General features: G+C 32.7%; 1 non-coding gene across 1 annotated transcript; it reads left to right on the top strand.

Annotated features, from left to right (window-relative positions):
• LOC113700257 (small nucleolar RNA R71) lies at nt 1-107 on the top strand. Its single transcript, XR_003450600.1, has one exon. It is a non-coding gene; the product is annotated as a small nucleolar RNA R71 (small nucleolar RNA).
• The last annotated feature ends 14,252 nt before the right edge of the window (nt 108-14,359 follow it).

Below are 14,359 nucleotides of genomic sequence, written 5' to 3'. Positions count from 1 at the left end.
TATTGATGATGAGGACATTGAGCAATTAATAGCTTGAACCGCTCCCAGGCTTCATGAATCGGTTCCCTTTCCATTTAAGCAAATGTGCAACTCTTATTCCTAAAATCAAGTGTCATCTGAGGTGAATAGTACTTTGTCATGAAAAATTACAAACATCTTTCCATGTTCTCAAAGACCCCTCTGGCGAATTCATGGTTGTTGAATTTGCAATATGGGAAGCACCTCATTTGAAGATCATCCTCGGTAATCCCATGCAAAGGAAAAGTTTGTACCACCTAATAGAATTCACGAATAAAGGAGAGAGGAACATCATTAGAAAGACCATGAGAAGATGGAAACATGGTGAAGTGAATGGTCTTTAACTCATAATTTCTAGCCTCTTCACTTAGCCGAATACAATAAGGAGGTGCTGTAATTATTGGGCATTGGATGTCTTTCAAACGAAATCCTACATTATTTCTAGTATCTACTGCCAACTCGAACTTGTTTGAATTTCTTGATTTATTGAACTCCAAGGAAATAGATGTCTACAAAATAGCAAAGAAAATACAAACAAAAGATTAAGAGTGTGTACAAATAATAACTAAAGTATGCAAATTAATTGTCGTCCTCGGCAACGGTGCCAAAAACTTGATCGATGATTTCATGCAAACGCACAGGGTCGATCATAGAAATAATTTACCTGGAATATTCTAGGGTTGAACCCATATGGACAGGTTAATTTTCTACTTTAATGATTCTAAAATAACAAAATTTAAATTCAAGGAGTGGTTTTTTCTAACTAAACAATAAAGGAATAATTAAGTTCAAATAGAGTAGTTGTGAGAAAACAACAGACACAAGTCTAGGGTTTCACATTTTAATCCAGAATTTGAATCAATTATCTAGTTAATTTCTTGACAAATCATGAATGCATCACACAATTGTATTTTAGATTATCTCTCGATACATCTAAAGTGTGTCTAATTAAATCCTACGTCTCTCTTGAGATCGCAAATATTCAATTAAATCCTTTAAAAATCTTGGTAATTCAAGCATGTCATACAAATTCTAACCTACTCTTATGATTAAGTTAAGTATGTTTATCTATCTAGTGCATGGCTACATCTCATTTCTCAATTTAATATAAACCCTAAGAGCATATCTATGGTGGCCAAGCATAAACACGTAATTAAAATCAAGATAGATAAATCATAGCAAAAAAGCAAGAAATTAAACTAAAAAATTAATCAAATTCCTTCATAAGAACTCTAATCCTAGAAACAATTTAGTTCAACATGATTTGGAAATTAAAACCATGAATTCAAAGGGTTGCTACAAAGATAAGAAAAAGAGTAAGAAAACTTCTCAGTTGCTTGCTCCAATCTTCTCATTGTGCGCTCCTTTATTCGCCTCCATTTGATCTTGATCTCTCAAGAATAAACTATGGAAAGATGTTAAAACTAACATAGACTAATGTTTTCCACCCCTGAAAAACGTCCTAAATAGTTCCTATTTATAGTTTCTTAAGTAGTATCTACAACGAGGTAGGATTGGGCTTATTGGAGCTAAAAAACAACAATTTCGTGCATTTTCCAGATGAACACCGGTGCAAACACTGGCCTAAATTTTGGCTCCGGTCTTCCATCGAATGACTTGACCAGAAAAACTCTGGAACATTGGCACAAGCTATTGAAGATCTGCAGACGGATGGATCGCTTCAGATCCGCACACAAATCCATTTTAAGGCCAAAAATCTCCATAAAAGAGGCCGAATCAGCTCTTGTTCAAAACATGAAAGTTGTATCTCTTTGAATAAGCTTTCCAACGCCTCAAAAATCCTGTCACTTAGAGGTCTGGATACTGAGATATGCTTGACTATGAAAACATGAGAACCAAACTTTGATGTCTTAGAGCATTCTCTAAGCTTCAAACTGAATTAAGAATCATCTCAATCTGATTTATGTAGCTCAAGTTATTGCCAAAATACTGAGACTTGTTAATCCGATCAAACCTCTTTCTCTTCATGCTTTGTTCTTCTATTGCTTCTCCGTGGTCCATTTTCTCTTCAATTGATTTTTTCACCTATTAGAACAATACAAGTGCAAAACCAAGTAGCTTTTATTCAAAATAGAGTTCAAATAATATAGTTAACTAGCAACTTAAACTTATAAACATAATACAAATACGCCCTATCACTTATTGAGTTCGATTTCAACTTTTGATATTTATTAGTAATAAGTCATGTGCTTTATATGTGATTACAATATCGTAAAAGATATTATTCTTTAGATATTGAAAATATTTTTGTGGAATTTTTTATCATGAATACCATATTATAGTTTTTTTGGTTCATTATTTTATTTAGACAGTTAATTTTAAAAATTTTATTAAATAGAAAGAGACAAAAAGGATACCAATATAGTTAACATATCTCTTAACCAAATTGTAATGCCCGGTGCAACCCAATGAGTACAAACAATTTCACAATGATGCACAAAGATATATCAAATTTAAGCACAATAAAGAAAACTTAATTAAAGAGAAAAGATAAGAAATGCAAACCAAATATCAATCCAATAGTCTCTTCAATTGATGGCGATGCTAACCAAGATGTACAAGTGAAGGTTCACTCCTTCCTCACCCCAAATACTCTTTGGTTGAGCCAAGGAGTTTTACAACAATTCTAGTTAACCCTCAACAACCTACACTTGAAAGATCACTCACCCAATTAAGAACTATTTTATACAAATGAGGCAACCTTCACCAAGGTTTTACCACTCCAAGTGATAGGTTCACCTTCACCAAGGTTTTCACTTGAGCAACCTCACAACCCAACTTTCCCAACCCCTTATACAACCAACAAAGAATCTTTCTACTCAAAAATCTCACTTGTAAGCTTGTATTTTGTGTTGGCAAAAGTCTCTTGTCTTCTTGTGCTTTGGGGTGTTTATAGAAGGTGAGAAATGGCTTCAAAAGGCTCTCCAACGGTCAAATATTAAATGCTGTCAAAACTAGCCGTTGGCCTGTCGGACGTCCGAACCCTGCGTCCGAACGTAGGCAGAGAGTCATCAAATCTTTGCGAAATTTCTCGGACGTCCGATGCGATCGATGTGCGTCCGAGGCGTGCGTCCGATCCTTCCGGACGTCCGATGCTTCCTCACGAGCGTCCGACAGAGTTTCCTTCTTGATGTTCTTCATCCTTTCGGACGTCCGATAGCATCCGACATGAGTGCCCTGTTTTTGCTTCTTCTTTTATGCCACAAGAATCTGTTCTAACAAATTACTCACATAAAAATATTAGCCCAAATCTACATTTTGGTTTGTTAATCATCAAAACCAAGGATTGATCGACCAAGGTCAACAATCTCCCCCTTTTTGATGATGACAAACAAAATGAAGATTTCTTTTATCAAATAAGTTCAAATAAAGCTCCCCCTTAGAAAGTGCCAACATACAAAGAAATTTCAATAAATCCTACTCCCCCTTTTGGCATCAATTAAAAACAAACTCCCCCTTTATTTTTTCAAATCAAGACCATATTGAATATCAAAATTTTCAATTGTACTTACAACCATATAGCACTTCTTGGATCAAATCATCATGATGTGCCTAAATATGAGAAATTTCATTTGGTACCCTTTCTTTATAAGGTCCTTGGGAGTTAATACGACATGATCTAGCAATCCACATGAATTTCATGCCTTTTCTCATATTTTTCTTTACATAGCAATCATTTTGCATATGTTCAAATTTGCAACAAAAGTTACACATGATAGAAGTATTTTGCACATAGGTGGATTTAATGCAACTAATTTTCTTATTTCTTATCATAGCAAACTTATTTGTGCCTTGAAAAGATTTGCTTTCTTTTGTTTGAGAAAACTTTTGTTTTTCATTTTGGAGAAACTCGTTCAAGTCATTAATTCTTTTCTTTAACACATTTTGTTCCTCCAACATTTTTTCATAAAACTTTGTTTTCTCTTCTAACTTCCTTTTCAAATTATTTTTGCAATCAAAAACACTTTTTTGTTTTTTTAAATCATCATTTTCCATTCTCAAACATTTGTTTTCTTGAAACAGTTTGGAGTTTTCTTCCAACAAATCATTTATTTTTGTTTTCAAATCTTTATTTTTAGCATAAGATTTTCTCAAACTTTTATGCATTTTAATCATAAGAATTTTCACATCATCATCTTCATTATCTTCATCACAAGAAGAGTGATAAGAACTTACCTCATCTTCTCCAACGGCCATTAGTGCCATTTGGGCCAACTCTTCTTTTTCTCTTTTTGAATTGCATTCATCCCATGTAATTTTGCAATCTCCTCTTGAGCATCTCTTGTTGAAGGTCTTCTTGGAACTTTTGATGTGAGGAGTTGTATCATTGTCCACTTCCATGAATTCATTACCCATGAAGGATGGGTTATCCCCCACTTGAGATGCTTTAAAAGCTATGCCTCTCTTATACATTCTTGCATTTTCTTCCTCTTGCACTTTGAATTTCAGCTTTAATTCATAAGAGGTTAGGGTATCCACAAGAGATTCAATGGACATAGAATTTAAATCCTTTGCCTCTTCTATAGCATTTATTTTGTTTTCCCATTCTTTTGGCAAGGCATTCAAAATCTTTCTATTTTTCTCACCCAAAGAATATTCTTTTCCAAGCAATTTAAGATCTTCAATAATGTCACAAAATCTACTACACATCTTATCAACATTTTCAAGAGGATGCATTTTGAAAAATTCATATTGAGAAACAAGCAAAGATTTCTTTTGTTCTTTAATATCTTGGTTACCTTCATGAAATACACACAATTTATCCCAAATATCTTTAGCTGATTTACAACCTTTAATCCTGCTAGATTCATTTACATCTAATGCATTGTACAATATACACATGGCCTTGGCATTTAAAGAAAGGTATCTCTTGTCTTTTTCATTCAATTCTTGTCTAGTCTTTAATCTACTCAAATTGGTGGTGGAGTCAACTATTCTAGCTTCATAAGGACCATCTTCTACCACATACCATAATTCAATATAAACGGATTGTAAGAAAATCATCATTCTTTGTTTCCACATGCTAAAATGAGAACCATTAAACATAGGTGGTCTATCAATAGATTGCCCTTCTAAAAAAGAAACTTTTATGGTTGCCATGATCTTTACTCTAAGCGGTTAAGCTTGATCAAAAGAGACCAAGCTCTGATACCAATTGTAATGCCCGGTGCAACCCAATGAGTACAAACAATTTCACAATGATGCACAAAGATATATCAAATTTAAGCACAATAAAGAAAACTTAATTAAAGAGAAAAGATAAGAAATGCAAACCAAATATCAATCCAATAGTCTCTTCAATTGATGGCGATGCTAACCAAGATGTACAAGTGAAGGTTCACTCCTTCCTCACCCCAAATACTCTTTGGTTGAGCCAAGGAGTTTTACAACAATTCTAGTTAACCCTCAACAACCTACACTTGAAAGATCACTCACCCAATTAAGAACTATTTTATACAAATGAGGCAACCTTCACCAAGGTTTTACCACTCCAAGTGATAGGTTCACCTTCACCAAGGTTTTCACTTGAGCAACCTCACAACCCAACTTTCCCAACCCCTTATACAACCAACAAAGAATCTTTCTACTCAAAAATCTCACTTGTAAGCTTGTATTTTGTGTTGGCAAAAGTCTCTTGTCTTCATGTGCTTTGGGGTGTTTATAGAAGGTGAGAAATGGCTTCAAAAGGCTCTCCAACGGTCAAATATTAAATGCTGTCAAAACTAGCCGTTGGCCTGTCGGACGTCCGAACCCTGCGTCCGAACGTAGGCAGAGAGTCATCAAATCTTTGCGAAATTTCTCGGACGTCCGATGCGATCGATGTGCGTCCGAGGCGTGCGTCCGATCCTTCCGGACGTCCGATGCTTCCTCACGAGCGTCCGACAGAGTTTCCTTCTTGATGTTCTTCATCCTTTCGGACGTCCGATAGCATCCGACATGAGTGCCCTGTTTTTGCTTCTTCTTTTATGCCACAAGAATCTGTTCTAACAAATTACTCACATAAAAATATTAGCCCAAATCTACATTTTGGTTTGTTAATCATCAAAACCAAGGATTGATCGACCAAGGTCAACACAAATATTTTTTGATTTATAGTTTCAACTCTAACCATCAAATATTGATACTAGCATCTTTTACCAAAACTACTGAATATTCATATTTGTTACATATAAATCACAAAGCAATATAGTTAAGCAATATAGTAAAGCTAGAAAAATAATCATACATGTAACTTGAATTCTTTGTATTCTTTTTTATTGCGATTTTGTAAAAAATGTAATGTACATGATCCACCACGTAAGGTTTTTTTCTGACTGTACATTCTAACAATTAAAATTTCATTGATAGACATAGTTGGACTATTCTATTTTTCTTTTCTTTTTATTCATGTTTTTTTAGCACAATCCAATGCAAAGTAGAAGTTACAATTATACATTTTTAGTAGAAGCACATTTTACTAGTGTTGATATTAGTGTTTTTAATGATCATGGAATTGGAATAGGATTTGGAATGTAGCTAATCAACAATTTTCATCTCAAATTTTAGTATATTGGAGTGTTTATTTTTTGAATTGTCACCATAAATAGGATTTAATTAAGTTTATAGGCAAATGATACTCGACAAGAAAAAACAACCACAATGAAAATTAGTTTGTTTGTTGGGGGATTAAATGTCCCCATATATGTTCTCACATATAAAGTCTGTTGCTTTTCATCTCTACTTCTTGCCAAAACTACAAAGACGAGTCATTTTCATTGTTTTAAAAAGTGTTTTTGGAGCGAGTCATGGCGCTCGCCCAGAGGTGAAGTGAGCTCCAAATACCCTAAGGTGTTTGAATGGGGTACTAGTGTTGTTGAGCTTATTGCTTTAGGGCAAAAGCCCAGGCATGTAGGGTATTCAGGGTGTTTTTGTATTTTTATTATTTTTTAAAATTTAAAACTTTAATTTTACTAATTTATCTTTCTTATCTATCTTTACAATCCTTATTATTGTTTAATAATTTTGAAGAATCATTCCACTTATTTTCTCTTTGAAAATAGTTTGGAAAAATTACAAAATAAAAGCATCCATGACTTTGTTTCCTATAATTTTTTCCTTTTATTCTACTAACATGATTTTAGATGGTTAATGTATCGGTTAGAGTATGTCATGATTTTAATTATTAGACAACAATGATATTTTTGTAATTTTATCAATTTTTGTGTTTATTAGTAACTTATATATACATACATGCATACATATATATACAAACACATGTGCCATATATGTATGAACATTGTAATTTTGTAATATGATTGTATATTTTATTTTTTATATATTTAAAAAATAAATTTTGTGAGACTCCTCGAAACTTTCACCCTATTTGGGTGGACATAAAATGTCTTGCCGAATGACTTTACCTTTTAAAACATTGGTCATCCTCCTAAATTTCTTATTCCTCTAATTATAAAAGTTACCAGCAATCATACCTTCTTTCTTGTTGGTGATCACTACACAAATGTTCATGAAAAAAATGAATAAACTAAAAGGCAGTATCAATGACATTAACATACCTTACTTTTTCAAGGTAAATCTTTATTTACTCCGTATTAAGTAAGTTTTATTCAATCATCTTTTTTCTGTTTGTTGGCTAAGAAACATCGCTGTGGAATGTTTTTTAACCCACTATTTTGGATTCTCTACTGCTTCACCTTCTATGCAGACATTGGTAGAATTCTTCCTTCCATAGGTCCATACATCATATGCTATCGTACCATATTGAAGAGATATTAATCTTATTTCTTAGTTGAGACCATTCTATCATAAGTTTTAGTCAAGTATAACTTTGAAGCACGTATAATAATAATGAGAAAATAAGCATGAGCCAGCACTCAATTATGAAATTCCATAACATAAGTATACGCATTATAAGTTGGCTTGCACATAGAAGAATAAGTAGTAAAACCTTGTGTAAATTCCCAAAATTTGAACATCACACTGTAGGACTTAATTAAATAGTAAACTAAATTTTGGCCTAGAGCTATAAGTCTTATGGTATAACTATTAAGTAATTGAGCTAGAGAAACTCGGAAGCAATTTATTCAAATTTTGTCCATAGTAACCAACATCCTAGTATTTTACACATCAATATCTCAATCAAAACTAACTAGTCCTATCCTATTCTTTTCTATGTTCTCCTATTCGATCAACTAGCCTCTAAGCCTTTGAGAAGGGAGAAAAAATTAAGGCAAAGTTCTGGAGAGGGATTTATCAGTGAGGTGTTTACTAGGTCGGCATATTTACCAAGCAATATCTGATCCCTTCTTTATTAATTTTTTTTGTAAACTTTCTTTTTTGAATTGTTAGTTAAAGAACTTATTATAGTTAGGATTCTCAGAAACAACTTTACTAATGGATTTATAGTATGATAAATTTGTTTGATGGATTGTAAGGATTAATTACAACGAAAGAAAGTAGGTTATCAAATTTTCATGAATGAATTTGACAAAATACTAGTTCACGGTGTGTGTGTCTTGTTAATCTGGTGACTTTTGGCATTAGACAGAATGCATGAGCACTGATGCATTCTTGGAATTAGTTTCCATGCCTGTTCTGTTTCTTAGAATAATAACTCATGGACTTTAACATGTTGAATATTAGTATGTTGGAGTTTGGATGCATGCATACAGACCATGAATACCTGGGACTTATAATCGTCCATTTGTTTGGTTTTGTGGGACAAGTCATAGTGAGGTGGCAATGTTCTGTGATTGCATGCAATATAAACAACAACTTAGATGTTTAAATTGGTTGAATTGCATATCAAGGCAAAAATGAAACAAAGTGCAATTCGATTTATCAATGAATTGTGCACACACTAGCTACCATCTTGGCCAAAGTGATTCCTTAGGACGGAATTTTGGACAATTAGTAATTGAGTTTGGATGTTAGGACTTCATCATTCAAGAGTAGTTTTATTTGTGTCCTGACAATTCATTTAGAATTAAATGTTTATTTTGGGAATATATTTTATACAGCAAGGATTTGAACTTAAGAATAGTGTAATAATGGTATAGTGTCGCCATAAGTGAGGAGGACAGCCGAGGCAATGAATACTTATTAATTGTAGCTTGGATTTATACAGAAATGTAAGTAGTTCTTATTCTTCTCTATTTTTGTAAATATTGTATTCAACTTGTAATTTTTGCCAAAATTGGTATTTTGATATAAAAATTCAATTTGAGCATGTGTATGTGCGTGTTTTAATTGTCTAAATTATAGGTGGCAAGTTACTTTGGTTGCGTGCATGATGTGCTTGTACTAGAATTTTTAACCAGTAAATTAGACTGGCTTATATTTTAACTCAGTGGTGTTGATGGAGAATAGTTTCCATCCATCAGAAAAGAGTACTTAGAACTCATTGGACCCTCCAAAGATGAGTACCTGTAAATCATTAGACCCACCAGACGGGAGTATAGGGAACATACTGGACCCTCCTAAGGGTTAATGTTAGGTTGGATATCGCCAAGTGTTGACATATAACTTGGTTGCTAATGGATGCTTCTTGGCATTAAAATGTATTTGCAAAAGTTGTATATTTAATTGCCTCTTATTTATGAATTGCAATTGGAGTATGTATTTGCATGCTTGTGTACGATTGTATGTGAAATTTATTCTATAGGTAACATGTTCAAATTGGTGGTTGAACTTTCATGGATTTTTAGTAAAGTTTTTTGAGCCTTGCATATTGGGGTTATACCTTTTTATTTTTTTTGAAGCATATATTGGGGTAATACCTAATATGCGGCATGTCATGTCTCAGTTTTGGATTGTGATAACTTAAACTGAAAAGATAAACCTGCATTGGATAGAATTTCATGAATACTATTCGACAAATAAGAGGGCAACTCCCATGGAGAAAGGAAAAAATGTTTAAGTTTTAAAACCTAAGAGACAAACCCAAATATGATAGTATTTATTAAATTCTGGCATGTAAAGTCTAAATGATACTTTGTGGGTAAAAAGGCAATTTCAAACGGAACAAGAAGAAAAAAAACTACTTCGTAATTTAATGTGGTGGTTAGGGGGATTAAATATCCCCATATATGTTCTTATAAAAACTACTACTTCTCAATTCTGCTTCTTGCCAAAGTCGCATAGACTTATATAGAGCCATCTTCCCAAGTCTCTTATTATTTTTGTTGTTGAACATGAGCTCCAAAGCTGCATTTTTTTTTTGTTGGTGATCACTGCACAGATGTTCATGATCACAAAGATTGAACCAAACGGTGGTGTCAATGACGTTAACATGATTTACTTTTTGGAGTATATTCTACAACCAAAATGAAGGATAATGACTAGTACATAGTTATTATACTAAATCACATACATTTTGGAGCTCATGGAGTAGCAGCATTTGTAGGTGCCATGCAATCTGTTGCAGCTCTTTTTCTCTTTCGTTTACTTCTGCACACATTTAGTCCTTATGTTAGAATTCCTCGGTTCCAACCAAGGTCACCAAAAAGGTGAAGAAATAGGTATTGGAGTGGATCACAGCATTCATAACAGTATTGTATGTTTTTCTTGGAGTTTCACTTTGTGTATGAACTCTATTGCTGTGCTTGCTGGTTTCTGATAGGTTGTCGAGTCTGTGCAATAATAATAAAAACCTAACTACCACCAAAAGCAGCCAATAATCAATTCCAGGTATTGGTGCAGAAACTTTAGATGTGTAATGAATTATTTGATTCACCCTCGTTTTGAAGAGTGTACTTAATCCGATATACCATAATTGACTAATTGACAAAAGTACTAACTAGTAGACAGTGGCAAGTAGGGTCATCTCCTCAGGAACTGGGGAAAAGTTCATTTCTTTTTAAGTCAAGACAAACGGGGGGTTTGATAACTAGATGCTAAAGGATCGCTAACTAAACAAATTAATTGCGATAAATAATTAATTCCGAGAAATAATTGGAGAAACTCTAGCCAAGGATACACTTCAGAAATTATTCATGCAACTGATCATCGATTCAAATATAATTTCAACATTCATTAATAGATTGGTTATAGCTGTCATACACGCGATAAACAACTAGTTTTTCCTTACTTTTTCGATAGTCAAGGTATGACCATTAACTATTTTTTTAACCAAGAAATAACCCTAAATACGACCGTAGGATTTAATTTCTAGATTACATTAAAAATTAGAAAAGCCCAACCCTAACTAACAAACATGTTACGAGGGTTTGTTTAAGTTAGATCGTATGTTTTCCTAACATAAACCCAATTATGCCAGTTACTACCGGGATGGAAGTAGTCGAACAATTACGAATTCAACTATCCCCAATTAGCAAATAGACTACATGAATAATTAAATATTACGCATCTATTCAATCATGCACGATAGCTATAACAATTAAAAGCAGAAAACATACAAATACCAATAAATGAATGAAACAGTTAAAATAATTTAGATCTCACAGTTATTGTTGAACCAAATCTTCAGTTGTTCCCTTGACTAGAAATAAGAAATTAGTTCTCCATTAATGGAAAATAATCCATGCACAACAATTGAGAGAAGCCGTCAATTCTTGTCTCACAATTTCGGTCAAAGAAAGAAAAAGTAAAACAAGTAAACAATTGTGGTTTTTTCGTTAGTTTCCTCCAAGATGTGTCAAAAAGCAAGAAAAGTCCAAGAAACCAAAGTACAATGTTTGGATAGAGTATTATTTGAAATATTATTTGGAATAATTACTGTAACACTTTTTGTGATGTGATGTATGTGAGATAAAAAAGTGGTTGGGAATATAAAAATGTGGATTGGAAAATGTGTTTATGATGCAAGCAAAATATTATTTGGAATAAAAACATTATCCAAACAAAATGTTTTTCCCTCTACATTTCTCTCCACCAAAAAGGTGAATGAATGATTGTCTTTTTCAGCTAGACCTACCAGAGAAAGAAACTCTCCCACTTTTCCTAACTTTTTCTTCTAATTAATTGGCATCCAAATACCAATAAATTTCCTAAAAGACAATCCTATTACAAGTCTTTTTGTTCAGCTTTTACTTCCCTTGGGAGTGACCTCACTGATTTCCCAATTTGTAGCCAACTACTTGATGCATTTTTGGAAGCTTCTCATGTGCACTAAATTTCGAGAATCTGGACTTGAATGTGCCACCACCAAATTAGCTGGAAATTGCCCTTTTAATCATATTTTGATTATTTTCCTACATTTAGCACCATTAACCAAATATAAGTAGAATCCATCAATTAATACAATATTTGACTAAAATAAAAGGAAAAAAAACATAAATTGGATGACAATTTCACATGCTATCAGTTTCTTTATTTTCTTCACCTTCAACACAAAGTGCTGCAACATATGAGGTTGTTGATTTATTTTACCTTCTCTGATCAAGGCTAGATAAAGTTTTTAAAACAATATGGTAATTGTTGAAATAAGGTATTTATCTTAAGCATTTAAAGAACCTGGCATATAGATTTTGCTCAAGTATGTATATGCATGATCTTTCTGAATTCTGATCATAATCTGTAATAGGCTACTACAAGCAACGAAGTAACTACTACCTCAACTTTAAGGTCATGGAAATACAGCTGTAGATTATTACCATGACCATCATCCGAATTGAAGTGATTTAACAAATGATATAGTGTCCTTGAATTCTAAATGCGTAAACTCCATTATTCCTTCTCGAAAGAGTTTTATCAAATTTAACACCAAAAGAGTAAATATAAAATGACTGTTATATGTTCTTATATAAGTTCTAAAAGATTCAGCCAGTTAATAGCTTTTTAAGGTAGAATCACGTCACCATCTTAATATAAACAATATGCTATCTCAAATTTGGCACACTTCTCTTCATACATTAGTATTACATGTTTTGTGCTTGCTATATGTATTAGTTTCTTTAAACTGCTCTTAGGCGTCATGCTCGTGCTAGTATGCATACTTTTACTATTTCCTATTGGTAGAATTCGCATAAATATTATATTTTGTATGTAGTTTACTAATTTCTACTTATTTAGTTCAGAACTTCTTAAATATGATCATACATGATTCCTTGAGGCTCTTCGCCATTCATCTCTCTTAGCTGAATTCTTAATGGGGTTATCACTTTCTCATTAGTCAGTTCACTCTACTTTCGCCATTTCCTTTGAGTTGACTTGTCAGTGACATTGTCAATTTCTTATTAGTTGGTGTAATCTAGTTTGACCATTTCAATCATAAAAGTCGAATAAGGACCTATTTGGGGTTGTGATACTTGATGAGATTCTACCATGGACCAAATTTTAATAAAATTTAAATACCTCATTTTTTGCAAGTACACATATTGTTTATTGAGTATAAGGATATTAGGTGTCGATCTCATAGGGAAGATTACCAATTATTGATGGTTTTTGAACTCCTCTATTAGTTAGACTATCACAAATGCAAGAGATAAAATCTACACTATAAATATGAAATAAAAGTAATAAAAATAATAATTGAAATATCCTAAAACTATGGAATTCCTCACTACCCTTGCAAGTGAAATTAACTGTTAATTGAATATTATTATCTTGGTTACTTATGGCTTAATTTCCTAATTCATGTAAAATCAATTCTTGTAGTAAATCAATTATATTTGTAATTAAGCCATGCCTACTTTCGTGGTTATGAAATTAACTATAAATTTATTTCTTCTATGAAATTAAATGAAACAACCTACTAAAGCCACAAAGGTACTTCTCTACTCTTGTGAGTGAACTCCCTAGGTTTAGCACTTCCTTAAACTAATGTCAAATTTTAATTCTCATTGTAAACTTAACACCTTAAGATTATCACAATTAATGGCTAGTTAATCATGATTAGAAAAGCAAAAGTGCTAAATAACTTGTTCAAAAGTATAACTCAAATAACCATGAAAAGATCATATAATAATCATAGAAGTTTATCCATACCCTAGTATAAAAACTAGCAAAACATGAAAGTCATAAAAACAAGATCCAAACTTGTATTATAACAAAACATTAGAATTAATACAAGAAATAAAGTGATAAGAGAAATGTTACCCTTATCACATGAGTTCCAAACTCTTCATCTTCATCCTCAACTTTATCTATACTTAGTTACATGCAAGATATGGATGAAACAAACTATACTAATCTATCCTAATTAATGAACTAAGGAAATTCTAGTGAAAAGCTACATTTTTGTGTAGTTTCTCTAGGCTCCAAAGTTATATAACAAGCTCAACAAAGGTCCTATATATAGAAAATTATAGTTCCAAACAATCATGTTTCAAGTTGTGCAAATTGTGTCTTGATATTTCCAAAA

The sequence above is a fragment of the Coffea arabica genome, chromosome 7c (assembly GCF_036785885.1).
Source record: "Coffea arabica cultivar ET-39 chromosome 7c, Coffea Arabica ET-39 HiFi, whole genome shotgun sequence".
Lineage (NCBI taxonomy): Eukaryota > Viridiplantae > Streptophyta > Magnoliopsida > Gentianales > Rubiaceae > Coffea > Coffea arabica.
Note: the sequence above shows the minus strand (reverse complement) of the source record. Positions and strands in the feature narration are given on the sequence as shown.